Raw genomic sequence first — 21,220 nt, forward strand, 5'->3', positions numbered from 1 at the left:
AGCAACTCTGCATGCTTTATTCAGTGCTGGACTAAAGGGTTTGGGAGGGGAAATGATAATCTCACCTGCAAATAAAGTAAGGGAGTTAATAAGGCAAGAAGGGAACAGTTGGGGACAAGCAAGGAGGATTCTCTGAGGCTAGAGATGGGGGAATTTAGGACAGGAGTGGAGTGATTGCACACACAGGCATGAGGGGAAGATGTCTCTGGGAAGGGTTTCTCACCCAGGCAAAAGGGGAGAGTATTTTGGGTTGGGGTTCTCCTAGGCAGGTGGAGTGGTGAGTCTGAGGTAAAGGTGGGCAACCTCTCACACATGCAAGAAGGTGAAGAATGTGGGGCAGGGAATGGGGAGGAGTTTGGAAAAGGTGGGTGGTTGCTTCCTTTGTCTGGTAAGGGTGGAGTATAGCACTATCATGGGTAGGGAAGGAGAATAGATTGGAGGCACTATTGAATATTTTACTTCCTAAAGTTTCTTCATTTTATTAGTCTGTTTTCAAACTTTTCCTAGCAACTGAAGTGTCAGGAATTTTTTGAGATTTAGATTGCAGAGCTTCCATATTGCCATGTGCTTCAATCCCTCTGCTCTTTCTTGCTCTACTGTAGAACTACAGGGGGGAAGGGGTAGAGTTTGCAGAAGGGGTGGGCAAGGATATAGGGTTTTATATTCTGAAACCTGCTGCTCTTGTTGGGGTGTGGGGAAGGCTTGCTGCTGACTCCACATCATGTTTCTATGCAGGAGATGTGAGCAGGGACCTTCACATTGGGTGTATGGATACCAAGTCCTTCCTCCAGGACAGACTGCAGCCCAGGAGCAGTGGTCAGGTGAGGGGTGACGTCCCAGCCTCCCCAGACCAGCAGTGGTGGTCTGTGCTCCAGCTACCTCAAACAAGGGTTGAAGGCAATGGTGGGGGTCGGGAGGCGGGGCTGGGGGGGAGAGGTGTGGATTATCTTAACGTGGCACTGGGAGAGGGGGGAGTTTGGGGTAAGGCACAAGGGGGCAGGCTGTTTCTGGGTGGCGATGGAGAGTAGGGGAGTGAGTGGAGTAGGTTTATGGGAAGGGTGGGGGGGTCTCAAAAGAGCTGCTTGGGATGAGAACAGGAGTCAGGATCTGTCTCGGAGAGGACGAACCTGGCTCAGAGGGGCGAGGGTAAGGTGAGGGCCAGGTGTGGACCCGTGGAGGCTGGGGGCGCGGTTTCCCTCAGAAGGGGCGGGGCGTGGGTAGGCGGAAGCGTTTTGGCTGGGGCGGGGGCGGGGTCTCGTCGAGAGGGCAGGATTGGGGCGGGGCTCTGCTCGCGCCGCCCGCTCCCCTCAGGCGGGGATAAATCGCGAGCGCGGCAGCCGCGCTGCTCAGTTGCTGAGGGGATTTAAAGGGACCGGAGCCGCGGCGGAGCCTGGGCTGCGCACACCGGGCACTCGCAGCGAGGAGAGTAGGTGAGCGTCCCGCTCGGGGAGCCCCGGCCCAGCCCTGCCCTGGGGCAGCCGGAGCCCCACCCCCCTGTGTGAGTGCGTGGGCTCCGTACAGTGCCCGTTGCTAGCCCTGGGGCGGGCGCGGTCCTGCCCGGAGAGCCGGCTGTCTCGGAGCCCTGGGGTCGCGCTGAGCCCGCTTCGAGAATGGGGGTCGTTACCCGCCTCCTGGCCGCCGGCGCCCCCCGATTCCTAGGGTCCTGCGTCCCCTGAGCCCGGTGCGCGGTCCACTTCTCCCCTGCGGATCCCCGTGGCCCCGGGAGTAAGGGGTCCGGCCCCCGCGGCTGCCCATCGCCTGTCTCCGCTGGGGGAACCTCTCTCCCCACCCCCACTTCCTCTCCCCTCCGTTACCGTCCCCTGCTGGCGCAAGGCGGCTAGCGCTAGAGAGAGAGTCTGAGTCCTGCCTCCCATCCGTGCCCTGCCCTTTCCTGGCCAGAGACTTTCCTGGAGCTGCCCTGCAGGAGGCCTCCTCTACACTCAGCTCTTCCCTACTGGCGCTAAGGTTAGGCAGTGGGAGCCCTAGTGTAGACGAGGTGCTTACAGCTGCCTCTGCTTTTTGTCACCTCTGTTGCCTCACACAGGGGTGTTGGAACAGTTTTTATAGTGGGGGTGCTGAGAGCCATTGAACCAAACTCTAAATCCTGTTATTGATGGAATCCACTTCAACCTAGGGGGTGCTCCTGCACCCCAGGCACCCCTAGTTCCACCCCCTGTGGCCTTAGAGTGACATAGGGGTAAAAGCACCAGCAGTCGCATGGGAGCTTTGTCTACGTTACACCCACTGTGACTACTGTCAGTGTTGAAAACCGTGGAAAATTGCTTGTAGAGGGCCTCGGGTAGACACTGCTGAACATCTGTGTTGGTGCTAATATCGGAATAGTGACAGTAAGGAGGCCCATAAAAGACTATGGACTAGATTCTGCTCTCACTGACTCCCAGTGTAACCCCACTAAAGGTAATGGGGTTATATTGGTCTTAAACAGATGTAAGGATGAAGAGAATAGGACCTCTTTAGGAAAGGACAAGAGAGGGAGCTATTGGATAAACACTTGGTACAAATCTTACAATGCAGCTTTGTATTGTGGCTTGTACTGTGTCTTCAGAACACTATCGTTGCCATTAAAGAAGAATTACAAAGTTAAAATAGAAAAATGAGAGCAGAGGTGTACTCTGAGTTACAAGCGGGAGGGAAACATATTTTTTCTGATTATATTTGGAAATAGATGAGAATCTGAGCTGGAGATTTATGGGAAACTGTTCTAGTCTATCAGGATAACACCCTAATAAAATGACGGTTCAGTTAACCTATGGGAGTACTGTATGTGCCAAATGATAGACTGGATAAAAACTGAATGTTTCCAAATGTGTGATTATTCTTCGGTACACTTTTAAAAATCATTTTAAAAATCATTTTTGTCTGAAATATTTATCTGCATCTTCAATAATAATTTAAAAGCTTTTTTCTCTAAAAAGAATTTAAAATTGAATGCATACAGCTAAAGTGTTGGGCAGCCACCTTTCTGATGGGGGGGCAATAACCAGCTGGCCCACGGGGGAAATCTTGGGTCAATAACACAAGGACAAATCCTTAATCTTATGAAAAATGCCATGTGATCTTTGTCTATGCGACAGACAGGACTTTTTATGTGTGGTTTATCTTTTTAAAGATTTATGACCACCTCTTCTGTATAGAGCTGTCCAAATTCCCAGAGAAATTTTATTCAGCAAATGTTTTGGGGAATAGGTGGAAAGTCTTCTCTACATGGAATATTTATTGACAAATATAAATATTTTTGACAACTCCCACCCACACCAACTAACTAACTAAACTATATAGGAACAAGTATTAAAAAATGGGCTTTTAACAAAAGATTGAAGTTTGACTTACACTTTGAAAATATAAAGTACTATGCAAGTTCTAAATATTATGTAGTTCAACTGAATAGATTCTCCTGATCTCTAAAGTCTTTTCCAGTGTTTTTAGTGCCACCCACTTGCATAAATTGTTACATAAACAATAGTAATATGAGGGAACTGTAGCATGACTGGGGTACTTCTTAATGCTTTATTTTTTTTAAAGTAGATAGTGTCTGTTTAGTTTTTGAACCAAACTTCCAGGAATCAAATGCCCTAAAATTAAATCATAAGGCCTAATGCTTTACACTGTCATGTGGGTTTAGTGCCAGATCTCACTCCCTGAACCAGAAGAGGCTACTGGTCCAACCCAGTGATGGATGGATTGGTCAGGATGGGCAGGGGTGGTGTCCCTAGCCTCTGTTTATGACAGGGAATGGATCACTTGTTGATTACCTGTTCTGTTCATTACCTCTGGGGCACCTGGCATTGGCCACTATCAGAAGACAGGATACCGGGCTAGATGGACCTTTGGTCTGACCCAGTATGGCCGTTCTTATGGTCTGACTTGCTCAATAGCAACTCTTTCAGCCAATTAAAGAACAGTGTCTACTAGCAGTGAAGGAAGTCCCTTTCAGACCTAAAGATTTAATCATAATCTCAGACATGGGCTGGAGTGTTTTGTTTTTGTGGTGGTCGTTTCCCCAATGAATGTTTTGTCAGATATTGTTTCTTTAGTTTTAATATTATAAGCAGTCATTCAATCACTGACTATCTTCTACTATGAGAAATACAACACTAGTAGGAGAAACTGCAGCACAAGTTTAAAGGTCAACCATGAAGGTTACTCTTCTCAAGTAACTTTTCTTTTCCCAAAGGTGGCAATATATTTATGTAAAAAGTTGACTTAAGCAGGTGATGAACTAGTGGGGGAGAAATAGAGGAAGAAAGAAGACAAGGATTTATCTTGGCTGGAGTGGGGTAAATGATGCTTTTTTAAAAAAATGAAGTACAAAAGAGAGACCCTGAGTGCATATCAGAATAGCAAATTGTAGTTAACTAGTACCTTTGTTTTGCATCTTTAGAGTCTTGCAAATTTGTGGATATCCATGGACAATGTTTGCGGATCAGATGTGGATATAAATTTTGTATCTGCGCAGGACTCTGCTTATCTTGATAGACAGGATTATCCTCAACACTTTCATTTTGGTGGAAGTTGTGGATGCTCAGTATGTTTCAGGATCAGGCCCTTTGGCTTTTGTTCATAGTAGCCAGTAATGTCTTGAGTAGGAAGTGTGCAAATGCAGAAGGAGCTGTTTTACATAACTCAGTTAGTTAGCAAGCCTAATGGCATCTCTGACGTGGTTTTGGAAATAATTTTGAGATGATACTCTTAACTTGTTAAAATGGGCCACTTTCAAGTTTGAGGCCCCAAAATGTAATCTCCCCGTAACAGTATGTTTACTGTCATACTGTTCTGTTATCCCTTAAACAGACTTTGTATTCCTGAGCTGCTCTTCAAAAATAATCCAAGCAATTAATTCCTCTTGTAATCCTGGAGAAAGTAGGTTGATGGCAAAGAAAAAGAATGTTTTTCTGAGTATTCCTCTGACCCCTCCAAAATCCAGGTTTCCTGTGAATTTCAGTGAAGTGGCTACTCACTAGCAGTAAGCAGATGTATATAGCAACACTGTGTGTGATTTGGGGAATGGGAGAATCTGGTGCATATACTGGTGATCAAAATACTGCTGCATACCTGTGGAACTACCAAATATACTTTGAAGACCCAGAAAATGAGGAACAGCCCAAACTGGAGAGAAAGATGATTAAATAAATGAATTCTCATGCGTATAAAATTTGCAAGTTGCAAGATTTAGCATTCCTAATGGAAAGATAGTGAGAAATAGGGAAAGCAGGTGTTCGGTACATCGGTAAACTTGGGTGTAAAATGAGCATCTGCTAATAACAGTTGAGATCTGCACAATGGACAGGTCAAAACTGGCCATTTTAAGATGTTACAAAAGCTGCCCCCACCAAAATCTATTTTGTTTTTTTTTCCTGTTGCATCCATTACTAAGGTATTCAAATGCAAAAAAATGACTTTTCTCACTCAGATCGGTGGAGATTATAGTAATCGGTATGGGTGGTTGCTTACATGTTACACCACATACCTTAGCTAGGTGATGAGGTAAATTCATATCAGTACAACAAAAGAGAATTGCATAAGGCTTCAAAATAATAGTCAATCTCACGTACGGGTATATGCAGAAATATTGCTGTTCCTACTGTTTATCAGTGACAACAAGTAAACTAGGTTAACGTGGCAACAGTCTACAAAGTTTTTTGTTTTTTTTGTTTTTGTTTTTTTGTTTTTTTTAGCATACATCTAAAGTCCTGAGATTTGGTCGTGGTCAGCAGTTCAACAACTGTTATAGAACAAGTATATCATGGTTTGCAACTGGTATGTGTATTTGTGGAGAGGGGGAGCCATGTAGAACATAGTCAAACATAATGCAGACACCAACTAGAATGTGGAAAAGTAATTTATTTGATGTCTACTTTATCCTTGGCCAGTTTATAAATATGAACCAGATTCAGTTGTGTTTTGATTACTTGGATGTCTTGCCTAATAAGAGACAAGGTGCACGAGGTAATATCTTTTATTGGACCAACTTCTGAACAGTCCAGTGAAGGTATTACTTCACCCACCTTCTGTCTCTGATATCCTGGGGCCAACCTGGCTACAACAACATATACATTCATTTCAGATGCCTGCGGATGGGGGCTGGCTTGGGTTAGATTTGAACTTGTGGAACTAGAGGTGAAAGACTCTCAGTATCTTAACAGTTCCATGAGCCATCCAGTCTTCTTAACACTAATAAAATAGTATAAAGCAATTGGATAAAAAGAGAGAGTCCCAGTGGAGGCTTTTTCTTCTTGGGAATCTTATTTAGGGTTGTCTAGACAGTTTTGATTGCTTAATCACAAACATGTATAACATAGGTCCTTTTAGTATTCATCGGGGGAAAACCAAAGGCAACCATCAAAGAATTTTCTGTTAATTTGGTATACTAAACTGAGTAAGTAATAGTAGAATTCAATATCAAAGGTCACATATCCTGGGAAAGAAGAGGATATAACAGATTAATCATCTCTGTAAGTGATCTTTAAAGGGTTGCTGTTTTTTGCATTGCATTCGATGTCCCTCACCCCAAACAGTCATAAAACTTTAATTTGAAATAACTTCACAGCAGACATTGCCAGGATACCTACTTTAAAATGACATGTAGATTAGACAGCTGACGTTAACCACAAACAGTTCTGAACTAACAAACTGAAAAATCTGTTAAAAGCAAAATGTAGAATAAATTTTGGCTTTGAGGTGGAATGTAGCATGGAAGAGTCAACCCTTTTTTTGTATTTGTTTATTGAAAGTTCTACCATTACAAGATGAGGAGAGAATCTTATTACTTATTATATAACTTTCTTGATATTTCCGTAAGATATGTCTGAATGTTTTCAGTGTGTGAAAGCTAGCTGGATATATTCAGGTTCCCTTGCATGTTCAAGCACACCCTCTACCGGTTGAAACTGTTACAGAAATTTTAAAAATCTACTACTAACTTGATTACACACTGAGATCTGTTGAAAGGCTAACTGAAATGTGGCTTTTTGGGAGGGGGTGGGTTGAGAAGGTAAAGCTGTAAATCTCCTGGGTTCTAGAGCACAATCTGTGTAGATTCTTTAGATATGTTGAAAATATCTTGCTGGACAAACATGGGAAATCTTCTAATCTTAGTTTGTATATTCTGATTTCTTCAGTTTTTGTGAAAATTATATACAGTAATGCTTATCCCACTAATTACATATTACACACACACAAAAATTGTTAACAGAACACCATAATTTCAAAATCAAGCACTCAAAAATTAGGAAATGCCAGAAGTAAGATTGCCCATGCATATGCTTCTGCAGTCATATGCATTATGACACAATCTTTAATTATCTGATCACATTATTTTTTTTCTACAGGGGAGTAGGAAGTTGAAATTTTTGGCCCTGAGGGAGTGGGGGAAGGAAGGAGAGCCCCTGCTACCAAGCATGGGCGTGCGAGAGCATTTAAAAGAAAAGGACTCACTTTTTTTTAAATAGCATGGGCAAAACAATGTATTTTTGTTTAGCCTCATTCTTGGAAGGGTCTGAAATAATAATTTAATAATAAATAAATCAGCTCCAACTATTAAAGTTGGCAAAGTTTATAAGCAACTGAAAACAGGGGCTTACAGTGGAAAATATTGGGAAACCTTAATTATTCTTGAAAGAGTTAATTTGTACTACATGAGTTGCAGTGTGGTATAAAGAAAGAAATGTGCTTTTCGTTGTGAATGAAGTTAGTAGCCTTGTAACCAAGGCAGTAATGTCATAATACAAACAAGTGCTGTGCTAGCTTTCTCTATCAATGCATGCCTGTCCTGCCCTATTCTTCAGTTATGGATGGTTCAGATGACATTTTCACACAATAGCAAAGCAGATTTTTACTTTACAAAGCGGAGGTATAAAGAAATCTTAGTATACATAGAAAACACTCCTAAATAAAAATATTATTTTTGTTATGCTTGTAAGTACCTACAGCAGAAGGTCTCTACGTACCGCATTGATGCATCTGATATGGATTAAGAATCTTCTTATGGATATGAACAAGACAAACTTTCATGCTTATACTTCAGGTCCTTTCAGAAGCCTTTGATACAGTTGGCCATATGGTGCTGCTGATCACATGCATCACAACTGCAACTTTAAGTTGGTTTTGATTATTTCTTATAGACTGTTTACAATGTTGTTATGAGTAGTTCCTTGCCAAAAGACTGAGTGAAGTTTCACAAGGCTTATACCCATCTCCTGCTTTCATTAATTTTTGACTACTTAGAGCAGTTGAGATATCCTATATTGCAGTGCCACCAGTATATTGGAGGAGCCTAGCTTTTCAGACACCCTGTGTTCCTGAGTGTTTGTGCAGTCCTTGGCACAACTGGGTAAACAGTACTGATTGGTCCTTTATACGATAATTGTTGGATCTACTACACAGCACAAATAGCTTGCCTTCTCTTTTTAGCATCCACAATCATGGCTCTGGCCCAGCTGTCTGTCAGTGGGGGGAGGAAATCACCTAGGATGAAGACTACTGACTTTTCTGTAACCAGTTTCGTTCATGTATCTCAAAAGTTTTAGAACCAGAGCAAAGTAGCTGCCTCAAATCTGAACTCCTGCTTTGAGGAACTGGAGGGAACATCAGCCTTGTCCCCTGAGGGAAGTATACAGTTTTGGGGGGTCTGATGGGTCTTGTTGCTTTTCCAAACCTCACCCAAACCCCGCTGCCTCGGGCGGGGAGGCCAAAACTGAAGCCCAGTGGCTTCAGCCATGGGTGGGGGGCCTGTAACCTGAGCCCTGGGCTGGAGCTGAAGCCTGAGCCCTGCTGCCCAGGGCAGTGGGGCTTGGACTTCAGCCCTGGGCCCCAGTAAATCTAACGCCAGCCCTGGTGACCCCATTAAAGTGGTGTTGTAACCCACTTTGGGGTCCCGACCCACAGTTTGAGAACCACTGAAATACTCCATCTGATGGGGAAGAGAGGGCAGAACATTTTTAGCAGAGGGCTCTTTCCTAAAGAATTCCATTGTAATGGTTGTAAGCCTGACCAGGCGCATGGTGCAAGGCCCACTTTTTTACAAAACCTTTTACATCCCTGTAATAAAGAATGGCGTGCTATAATCCCTCAGGGATAGGTAAGGAGGAATCTCCAGTAGTACCTGAATTGAGGAATGGAGGAGAGAAAGGGTCTTAAGAAAAAATTCAGTGCATTCTTAATCGTGTGTCTTCTACCTAGTAATTATAGCAGTGGTTTCCCAAGAATGGACCCTTTTTGGTACATTTAATATTCTTCCTGCTTACAATAATAAACTAACCACCAAAACCAGCTTGCTTGTGGCAAGTTATTTTGCTTTTTATTTTCATGAGCAAGTAAGGTACCACTCAGTTTTTGTCACGAGAAGAATGGGTGAGTGTAATTGTACCTGAGTTAATAAATTTTTATGCAACACTATATAGAATTTCAGTGAGAGGGTTGGTGGAGACAGCCCCATTATTGGATGTCTTCTTTTTTTATCGCTTAAAAAGCAGATTAGTCAGGACTGAACATTGTGGTACAATGGAGTGAAAATAAACTCTCCAAAAGGAGAGGCATTGCAGTCAAGATAATCAAATCATGACTCCAAAGTTAACCTTGTACGACCACTCTCATTTATAAACCTGATAATCTATTGAATAATCTGTGTTTAAAAAACAAACAAACAAGGTATCTCCCCTCATCCCCCAAGACCCTCTTTTCTGTGTGACAGTCACTGTGTAGTCTGTCCAGAGGGAGCCTTATTAAGGAAAGTTTGCATGTAACCAGAAAAGGGAGTTTCCAAAGTTTGTTCCACTTTTTAAAATTTGCTGCTTTTTTTTTTTTTGACTGTTCATAATTCAGGTTAAAAATAACTTGTTTCTACATGAGACAAGGTGGATGAGGTAATATCTTTCATTGGACCAGCTTCCATTGGTGAGAGACACACGAGGGTCCAATAAAAGATATTACCTCATCCACCTTATCACACTAATATCCGGGAACCAACATGGCTACGACAACACTTGTTTCTGAATGCACATTCTCTAAAAACTAGTCACAGGATGATTTAACATGTTGGCATGGAGCAGTATGTAGTTACTAGAAGCCATTTATGCTTGTATTATAACTTGTGACTGGTCTAAATGTTACAAGCTCCAGTTAGATTAAGCTTAAAAAAAAAATCCTAGTTTATTTAACTGCAAGGATCTCCACAATATTACTAAGTCAACCAGCAGTCTTAGGAGAGAGAGATACCAACATTTCTTTGTTCTTACATCTAGCAGCCAGCCTATTTTCATCCTATTCATTCCACTGTTGGAAGGACAATTGACTGGAGGAATCCTCACCCCTGGATTTGTCTTGTTTGGTTTGTTTTTAATATAGTGTAAGGGCAAGTCTACACAACAATCGTAAGTAAACCTAGGTTAGGTTGACTTACAGCGGTGGCTGATGTCCACACTACCCTTCTTCTGACAGTGGTGTACGTCCTCACCAGGAGCGCTTTCACCGACTGATGGGAGCAGTGTGGGGGGCTGAGAGCCAGGGCTCGCAGCTCCCTGTTAGGAGCCCAGCTGCTGCCCGGTGCTCCTCACATCAGGTGGGGAGATCTGTGCCCAGAGTCCGGTTGGCAGCTGTGCCCCTGTGGGGAGCCAGGACCCTGGTGATCTGCAGGGCTCCCAGCGTGGCGCCTGGGTGTTAGCCCCAGCCGGAAGCCTGGGTAGCAGCTCGGCTTGGAGCAGAGACCCAGCAGCAGCCTACCTGTGGACCTGGCTTTCTTGTCAATTTCATGGCTCCAGCCAATAGCCGATGTAAGGAATGCAGTATTTACAAACAACACCGTGTCACCCTAACTCCACCAACATAAGCCCTATGCCTCTTGTGGAGGTGGAGTTACTATGTTGGTGTTGTAGGGCACATACATTGGTGAGAGCAAGTCTGTAGTCTAGATACCGACATAATTAGGTTGCCTTATGTTGTCCTAATTTTCTAGTGTAGACCAAGCCTCATATATCATTGAGACTGAAACCCTAACCTGGCCCCACTTGTTCTCAGCATCAGCATCTTCTTGGAATCCCATCAGAGGCAACGGACTGGATAGATGTGCATTTCTCCTTCACTAACAGAATCTCTTCCCCCACCCCAATGTGGGTGTGGAATGTGGTAAAGAAAGGTTAAATAAGATTATCCCCCAAATCTTCATCATTGGCTGTGACACTAACATGATTCCCCCCCCCCCCTCCAAAAAATATCTTGGAGATTAGCGGGAAAAGATGGAAAATAACACAATTTATGATTTTTGTGATCACTGTCTCAGATTTCCTGACTGAATGAGGTTATGGTGCTTCAGTAGTTTGTTCCGTCATGTGTATATAGTAGGGCTCCGTTGACTTTCAAGGGAATGGTGTGGTTGCCAGATTTTTTGATCCTTGGCCTGTGCCTGGTCACTACCATGACTGTAACCTGGTAAGAGTCAAAACATCGTTAGATTTCAGATGAATAATTTTTCATCAAATCACAAGTATTTCCTGGTGAGCATTAATGTGGTAGGCTAGCCTGACATACCAATTTACTTTGAGTCTTCGTTAGGTGAAACGAGAGTTGAAATGGGGGTCTTCAGTTCTGGCTGGATTTTGAACCAAGTAACACCTTTTTTGGGTCTAATTAAAGGGGATCTGCAGAGAAGTGAGGGGAGGTGAGAGAAGACTTGTGCCTCTGGTTTATTATGATGCATGAAGTCTTGCAAGATGTGAGGTTTTTGTTTGCACTCAAAATTCAGCCTTTCTTAGAGGCTATGGAAAGCTGGTAGGATTAAGTCATAGCCAGATTAATTAAAATGGGGCTGTTTACAAGTGCCTTGTGTGGTGCTTTTTAAAATTTTTGTTAACACAAATATCTTAAAAACATTTGTAAAAAGAGGTGTCTTTCCCTAATCTTTTCAGCAATTCTGAATTGCTGGAGACTGGATGCTAGATGGGGAGGGCTCTGAGTTACTACAGAGAATTCTTTTCCAGGTATTTGCCTGGTGGGTCTTGCCCACGTGCTCAGGATCTAACTGATCACTATTTTGGGGGTCAGGATGGAATTTTCCCCCCAGGTCAGATTGGCTAAGATCCTGGTGGGGGTTGGTCTTCCTCTGTAGCATGGGGTATGTGCACATTTAAACTAGTGTAAATGGTGAATTCTCTGTAACTTGAAGTTTTAAACCATGATTTGAGGAGTTCAGTAACTCAGTCAGAGGTTGGTCTATTTCAGGAGTGGGTGAGGTTCTGTGGCCTGCAATATGAAGGAGGTCAGACTAGATGATCATAATGGTCCCTTTTGACCTTAAAATCTATGGGTCTAGGAGTGTATTTATTCAAATAAGGGCTCATAAGCAACATTGCACATCTGAGTAGTTTCAGCAAAACCAGCAAGGGCTAGATTTGACTTTCTGGTCCTTCATATATCTAATGGAGGTTTAAGGGAATATTTCAGACTGTCTTTGTGCATCATAAAGAAACAAAAAGAGCACAAGCACAAATTTTTTGTTTGTTGTCCTTGGCATGTCATCTTAAAACACTGAGCTCTCTAGAAGCTAGTTAGTTAATCCCTGTGCACATCATACCAGCAGTGTTTGAGACAGTTGTAAGTCCCATACCATTGTGCTGGTGGAGTTGATTACATTAGTGAAGAAGGCAATATAGTTCAGTTGCTGCCATCATCCCACTAGAGTCCAATGTTTGAGGCTTCTCTGAGTATAAAAGTCCTGCTAGCAATGAAGTTAGTCTGCATTTACTCTGGTGTTACTGAGAGCAGAATTTGACACTTGGATTGTCTGTCAATTCAATATTACAGAAAGTTTTATAGAACACTAATCTGCTAGCCTTTCATCTCTGAAGATAAATATTTGAATCCTGGGTTACATCCCAAACAAAGATGAATTATGTTCTCAACTTTCAGATAAGGGCTCTAAAAATCCACCAATGAGAGTTTTGTATGTTGAGTGGTATGATCATAAAGTTGTGTAGGTGCAGGTCACCTTTCACTTTGGCAGATCTGCTGTTACAAGTGAAACTGAAAGAAATGGTCAGAACACCCTTCTTGACATACCTGTATGTACAGCTGCTTCTCTTGATCAAGATTTGAAAGGGCATGCCATACTATAGCTGCAAATCATTTGTCCTGTTTATCATAGGTCTCAGAGACAGATGAGTTTGTACAAAGCTACTGTCAGGTCTGCTTGTGCATGAGATCCTGACTAACCAGCATTCTTTGCTTATCATTAACAGAATATGCAAGAGTTGTGTCAAGTCACTGTTGTCTTAGAAGTTATTTAGTGATGGAATACAACTTGCAAGGTCATTCTAAAATATGCAGTAACGCAACACTAGTAATAGCTTTATGCAACTATGAAAAGGTAGCACTGTTTCAAACACAATCTTAAATGTTTTAAAAGAACAAGATATCAAGTCAGCAGATCATACTAAATCTTGTGTAACCTGCCCTGCTTTCAGCCAGAGAAATGATGGCTGTCTGTCTCTTGAAGAATTCTCCTTTATATCTGCCATACCTTTGACTGGTACGGTGTTTGGGCTTCTTTCACTGCAATAGTATTTTGTACTTGCAGTATCTTCCAGACGAGGATCTTAGTTCATTCTACGATTAATTTAGCTTTATGTCTTCTTGGGGGTAGGAAAGCTTTTCCATTTTATAAATTAGGAAATTAGTATAGAGCTTAAGTGACATCACAATGGGAAGCCAGTGACAGAAATGACACTAGAATCCAAGTTTCTATAAACACAAGAACAGAAGGTATTTCAGAACCCTAAGGTGTAGAATCATGGAAATAAACACCTAACATGTTTGGTATGGTGTGGTTCATTAGGAAACACAATTTAATTTCTCTGTACATTTAAATGTAACTTACATTTTCAAATCTGTTGGGGCAAAAATTGGACAATTACATGTTTCCGTATATAGTGGGCAGAGCCTCAGCTGGTATAAATTTTCATGGCTCCATTTAAATTAATTGAGGTATGACAGTTTATAACAGGTGCAGATTTTCCACAAATTTACTTATCCATCATATTTGATGTTCAATGAAATAGTGCTTTCTCCAACTGACCTAATTTTCCAGCCTCCACCCAGTGTTTTAAATAGTCTCTTGCTTTTCTGGGGGGGGGGGGGGGGGGAGGGAAGGAGGAAGACACATGTGTTGAATAAACCTCCAAATCCTATTGAGTATTGAAATTGTATCCTCTTCCTTTCACGTATAACTGAGATTTTTACTCAAGACTGCAGTGTAATCCCAAACTGGCTAAACCATCCTCTCAGAAGATTTGTTCCACTTTATTTTTTTATTTTTTAAATGAACACACCATTTTATCCCTCCTGGGTACTTGTATGGCTGCTATTACTATAGTAGTGAGTCTCGCAATCTCTTAATGTATTTATCCTCACAACTCCCCCATGCAGCAGGTAACATTGTTATCCTCATACTGCCCTTTCTGTCAGTATCCATCTGTTGTCACTTGTCTTCTACTTAGGTTGTAAGCTCCTTGGGGCAGGGGGTCATCTTCTTTTTCTTTGTTTGTACAACGCCTAGCACTGTGGGATCCTGGTCCATGACTGCCTGCTAGCGTACAGTAACACAGTACTATTCTTAGTTACTGTATAGTACCTTATATACTCATTCATTAGCCCGTTCGTTTATAAGCTGACCCCCCCCCCAGATGGATAGGTACAAATAGTAAAAACTGTCTGACCCTTTCATAAGCCGACCTTATATTTCAGGGGTTGGCAAACTTTGGCTCCCGGCCCATCAGGGTAAGCCGCTGGTGGGTCAGGACGTTTTGTTTATCTGGAGCGTCTACAGGCATGGAGCCCCTCAGTTCCATGCATCCGCGGTTTGCCGTTCCCAGCCAATGGGAGCTGCAGGAAGTGCCTGCAGATGCTCCAGCTAAACAAAACGACAATGTATTAGATATTCAATTCAATGATTTCATAGAGTTTAAAATCATCAAATTTTGGGGTAGACTCATTTATAAGCTGACCTTCGCTCTTTGATGCATCATTTTTTTTTACCAAAAATATTCAGTTTATGAACAAGTATATATGGTATGTCATGTGGTTTGCTGCACAATAAAAAGTCTGAAGCAGAAATCTCTTAACTTTCCAAACTGTTCAAATCAAATATATTGATCTGCATGTACTAGACCAGTTTATGCAGCCAGCAAGATATCCCTGTTAAGATTAATGTAGTAAGTGCCATAACTATTTTTAAAGCTAGCAATCAGCTTTTCTTAGCAACATTCTACACATAGTAAATCTTCTAGCTACTGAGTAGTAAACAGCATACTTTAAGAGATGCAGCAAGACAGATATACTGCACCTGACTCAGCAGTTTTTTTTTTTTTCAAATCTGGCAAATCTGAAAAGCTGGTGATTGTTGCTTAACAAATTACAATTTGTGGGGCAACAATAATGTCTTTGGGTGGCATATGAGACCTTGTTTTGTCATTCCCTGTCCCAGAGTACTGAATATTTAAAAGACAAAAGGGAGGAAATAACACTGAGGGGACACTGGAAAGCCCCAAAGAAGGATAAATGTTGTCTTATATCTCTTGAGGGTTTGGTTGGATTTGCCCACATTTGGTGAGCATTGTGAAAGAAAGGAATTCTGAATGCGTAGAGCTGATGAGCCATGGTGGTAAATGGCATGCCTAGAGATGGAACAGAAATAGAGGACTAAGAGAAGGAAACTAATGTTGCATGAGCCTGGCAACTTTAGCAGGCAAGGAGATAAGAGCCCGAGAATTTTAGGCAATTGAAAAGTTGTGAACAGCCTTTAACTAGCATGAAGAAGAGCTTGCCAATAGGATATAACTGCTACTAGCAGTCGTGGCAGCATATTCCTGATGGATTCATCCTGCTCTGCCTTGCTTCACCATGTAGCTAGATTCTGGTCTTACTGCTTTGAAGGAACAGTTGTTCTGTGCAGCACAGCCTGTCTCAACCAATATTTACAAGTTTTGTTGAGCATTTTTCCTGCAGGACTGGACAGAGGGTTAGCAGCAAAAGTAAAACGTCTGTCTTTAGCTTCAGGCATTAGAGCCTTGTAAAAATATTAACTTGAAATAAAATATCTGGTATCCTGGCAAAAGTTTGTAATATAACTGTCATGAGAATTTAAATTGTAAGGTAGCAGAATGATTGACACTCTGATAAGAAATAAGCAGCATTGTGCTTCAGATTCCCTAAAGAATTCATTTTTGAGTCTGATTGTGTAATCTTTATTCAGGAAAAACTCCTATAGGCTTTAACTCTGTAGCCCTTCTTAGAAGGGTTCAGTCATCCTGTCAGTAGTTCATGCGGATTTAAATCGAGAGTTGGAACTGTTTTCCCTTGTGTTATAAATTAGTATATCATGGCAAGAATACATTAGGATGGAAAAGTCATTCTCCAATGATCTGACCCCTTTCATAGTTGCACTTTTTGGTTCTTTCAGAAGGACGTATTTAGCTTTAAATGGCAGATTTTAACTGTGGGTTTATTTCATCCTAACACAACTGATTTATTATGTTTGCTGTCCACTGTTTAGCTATGTCCAGATAATCTGTAGCTGCAATAAAGGCATTGACTAATAAAAAGGAAGAAATAAGGGGGCACTGATTTGCTTGTGCATTACTGTTGCCTACCTGGTCCAAAGATACTTGGCTGTCAGACTTGTTCCTTGCTGCAGTGGTGGGGGTACTTTACGGCCTCAGACTCATCATGTGACTCTTCAAAGGGTTGGCATCAGAGACTCAACAGGCCTAGAATGTCCTCCTGTCAGAAGAGCCTATTGTTGGTCTTGCTCTTACAGAAGTAATCAATTATTTTTTCTCAAGACTATATCTTGACCAAGAAATTTGGACCAAGGTCCAGAAACAATGATAAGTAAATAAAACTATTTCGGGGTCCGTTCAAAAGTGTCTGGTGGTGTGGATTTTGCTCGCGATCTGCTTGTTGGCCACCCTGTGTTATGCTTGATTCTTGGCCATTTTAACACTTTCTGAATAGGGAAACTCTGACTAAACTAAAGAGAACTAAGTTAAGAAATATTTGGGGACCGGAGAGAGCTCTGAATTTGTGCTGTCCACTGTATGAGGATGAGTGAATTTGACATATTCTCAGGAGACTGAGATAGATTGATGGCTCCAAAACATTGCAATTCCATTGAGCTCTTGTGTCCAAGTGTGTAGTGGGGGAAGGGAAATAAATATCCATATAGAAATTAACATTGACATTTAGTGTGAGAGAGAACGAACAAGCGCCATGTGCGCACAAAACAAGTGTGGTATTGAATTGGGATGTGAGAACTCAAAGGAGTATGTCCTGTATCTTTTTAATCAGCCGAAGAGCATACATACCACATTGTTGCTCTTATAGTTAATCTTTAAATGTACAGTACCTTAACTTCCAACTAGAGTTAAATGTGGGTGGTAGTTTGAATTTGTCTGGACTAATTAAGTAAATCAACATGCTATCGATCATTCTAAATAATGGTATTCAGTAAGGCATTAACATAAAGATGTTCTCTGTAGGATTCCCATGGGCAGATGCACCCCTCATAAAATCACTAGCTTATGGCATTTTAATTGTGTCTCGGTTGAGAGTTGTAGCATAGAGGTAAAGTATTGAATCTGCATGGACAGTTTCATTTTAAATGGGGTTCCTTGTCTAGATGAGAGTTAATTAAGATTGGCAGAGTGATTTGGGGAAGTCTGCATTTTGGGGGGTTGTACTTCCTATAATGTGTCAGCTCTGTGGATCAAGAATGTTGGCCCTTGAGACCAACCAGCACCTTTCAAAACCCCTAATGTCTATAGATATTGAAATAACTAACGACCCTCAATACAAATCAGTTAAGATAATTTTAGTTTCTCTTTCAATCTATTATATGTCCTGGGTGTTTTGCTTCATAAGTGAGTGTGCAGTGATCTTTCTGTGTGACGTGGATTATTGACTACATTGTTGTCATCTCATATTTTGTGGAAAATTACATCTTGATCCTATTTACACTCTGTTTTTTTGTCTCTTAGGATGGTCAGTTCTACTTTCTGTTCCGTAACATTGCAGAGTTGAAAATGCTGAAATGAGTGCCAAATTCATTCATAATATGTGGAAGTCGTTTCTGCCATGAATTAAAACAAGCTCATTAGTAAAATTAGTTTGTGTGTCAGTCTACTGTTATGACGCTCTTTAAAGTTGTTCTGGAGCAGGCTGGGTACAGCAGGGGCTAAATGGTGAATGCGATATAGTTAAGATTGCAACATGCTTTTAAGTCTAACACAGGGCCAGTCTTAGGGGAAAATGGCACCCTTGGCGAACTTGCATTTTGGTGCCCTTGGCCCCCATGGCTTCCCCAGGCTCCTCTTCCTCCCTTTGCCCGAAAGGTCTTCTCCCCCACGCCCCAATCCCTGCACCCCCTTCACTTCTAACTCTTGCATCCCCTTCCTGCACCCACATGGAGAAACTGATCTGGATGCACAATGTAGCTGGCATTGCTGCTCGCTCCCCCCCAGACTGCTGCTCCTCTGCCTCGCACACCCCTAGGGGTATGTGGGGTGGCAGGGGAGCGAGGAGCAACATCAGGGCTCCTTGTATCCAGGTCACTTTCCCCGCCTGGGCTACGTAAGGAGAGGGCACAAGAGCAGCAGCTCCTGATGCCACACAGCAGAGGTAGGGAAAGTGACCTGGATCTACGGAGTCCTGGTGTGTGTGTTTGGGGGGGAGACTGTGTGTGAGAGTGTGTGTGTGGGGGTAAAAACCGCTGACAAAAGCCAAAGCTGGACAAAACACCAGCCATGTGCTGCTCCCACTAAAAGGGAACCATCACACTATCTCATCCTTCACATTTCTCATATGAACTACCAGGGCTTGAATTAAACTTTTGTATTAAATTGGGGCAAATTTAAAAACTGTTTAAAACATTTAAAAATAAAAAATATGAAAAACTTTAATACATTTTATTTACAGTGTCCTTATTCATACTATTCTTGCTAGTCCTTCCCTCCAGGTAGAGAGGCACAGAGACTAGGATCAGGACCAGCTGTGCCCCCAAAAGACAAGGCCAACCCTCCAAATCAGACCTGACCCGCATCCCTCCCTAGTCTGAACCCCCTGAACTGGACCAGACCCACATCCCTCCCTAGACCAGGGGTGCTGGTAGGGGGATGGGGCAGGAGGAACTGGAGGAGGTCCAGTCTCCCACAGGGGCAGTGGTGGGGAGATGAAGCAGGGGGCACTGAGTCTCCCCCAAGAGTGCTGATGAGGGGATGGGGCAGAGGGCACTGGGTTTCCCCCAGGGGCACTGGTGGGGGGGATGGGGCAGGGGAATCTGCGGGAGGTCCAGTTTTCCCCTGGGGTGCTGATGGGGGAATGGGGCAGGGGGCACTGAGTCTCCCCCAGGGGTGCTGGTGGGTGGAGGGGGTAGGGGACAAATTTTCACTTAGTAGGCACCTGCTAAGCACAGCCCTTTACCATTTCAGTGCATGTTTCTCTGTCTGTCTTAACAAGGGAGGTTAGGCAGGGATGGTGTTACTTCTGGGGAAGTTTACATAAGAGAGCCTGTAAATTGTTCACTGAATCATAAAAGCAAAAAACAAACGTGACTTGATTGTCCATGTTCTCAGAGTCAATATTAAGCTCTCTCTTCTATATCTGCTGCAAGCTGCTACAGTGCTACATTCATGCTTAAACACTATGGAAGAAAAATATTGGTGTCCTCTTAAAGCTGTGTGAGCTATTTATAACAATTTATCTGATGAGCGAGTCCATTTTTCTGTTCACAAGCAAATTCTAATTTTTTCGTATTTGTGCATTTCTAATTGTCTGAATAGTCAATATGAACATATTTCAGCATATGGATTGATTGTGAACTGTACTTGTGCCATATCTACTGAGACTGGTCATTTTTGTCACATGGTATTGTTTCTGTTCCCTGATTGGATGAATGCAGAAAACTGGGATTTCATTATACCCAAGCTGATCTCTTGCTTCTCTCAGAGAGAGGATTAGGACAGTTTGTGGAGCTGGGAGGAACTAGGCTGACAGGATTAGGGAATTTTTAGAATATTTTTAATTCTTTCTTTACCAAGCTCCTTGAGTCAGGCCTTGCCTGGCACATAATTGTTAAATAAATAAAATTACCTGTTGTAGAATTAGTTCTGGGATCCGATTTAAGAGTAATTGCATATTGGCATGTACGTGCATGGTCCCAAGCCATGCAGATTGCAGCAATATCCTTATCTGTTTATTTAATTGCCTCTGATTGGAGTTTTTGCCTAGTCCTGCAAAGTGTAAAATCCAGTGTCCTGTTAATATTGTTTAAACGTGTTATGCAAAAGCTTTGGTTTAGGGTTTTGGCAATACTGTTCAGTGACAATGTGTTGTTCAGACACTTGATCTTGTTCCATTTACATCACTGTTTCACCTATCTACCGAGTGCATTTACTGAGTTCCTGTTTTTTGTCAGGGTTTGTCAGTCAAAAAGATGCATGTAGGCCAGGAGGCAAGCTTAACATGGACATTACCAGCATAGTTTCATTGTCATAACCTGGCTTGCCTACAAATGGCAGGACATAGTGACTTACATCAAAGAAACAACACCTTCACCACCACTCCTCCTCCCTCTTGGTCTGGACAAACTTTGAAAAGGAGGAAGTCTATTATTTCCTCATCTACCCAAAACAAAATTTGACACTTAAGTTTGTTTACGAATATATTAGTACAAATAAACCCTACTAGTAAGAATGTTCATAAACAAAACTAATAGTCAACATGATGGATTGAAATTCAGCTTCTAGTTCATCTAATTGACTGAATAATTTTTCCTATTATTGGTCCAGCTCTAGCCTATGTCATGCTTCTCGGGGGAGGAGGACAAGGGGAAAAAAAATCTTACCTGTACAGGTCAAGGAAACTGTACTAGATTCTTGCTATCAACTGTGTTGTAACTAACATGGTGGTTGTATTGTGATGTGGATAGGATCTCAGTTACCTCTGTAGTTCCCCTTAAAAACTCTATCAACTGCTACTGTTCAAATCCAGTTTAGTCTGCACTATGCTCAGAGAGCTCCAACTCACTGTTTTGCAAACTAATAGTTGCTTTTACATCAATCCTTTTTAAGAATGGTTCTAAAAATTTTCAAAAAAAGTTTAAAGTTTAAAGGGCCACCACTTTGGGTTGATAGGCAAGACGTTTAAAATGAACATAGGC

General features: G+C 42.2%; 1 protein-coding gene across 1 annotated transcript in view; it reads left to right on the plus strand.

The window, feature by feature from the left end:
• Window positions 1-1,300: 1,300 nt before the first annotated feature.
• The window catches only part of SERPINE2 (serpin family E member 2), a 38,456-nt gene continuing 18,536 nt past the window's right edge, over window positions 1,301-21,220 (plus strand). Inside the window, exon 1 of the mRNA XM_074963927.1 lies at window positions 1,301-1,430. The gene's annotated coding sequence lies outside the window, so the exon portion shown is untranslated. The remainder of the gene's footprint in view (window positions 1,431-21,220) is intronic.

The sequence above is a fragment of the Natator depressus genome, chromosome 9, assembly GCF_965152275.1.
Source record: "Natator depressus isolate rNatDep1 chromosome 9, rNatDep2.hap1, whole genome shotgun sequence".
Taxonomy (NCBI): Eukaryota; Metazoa; Chordata; order Testudines; family Cheloniidae; genus Natator; species Natator depressus.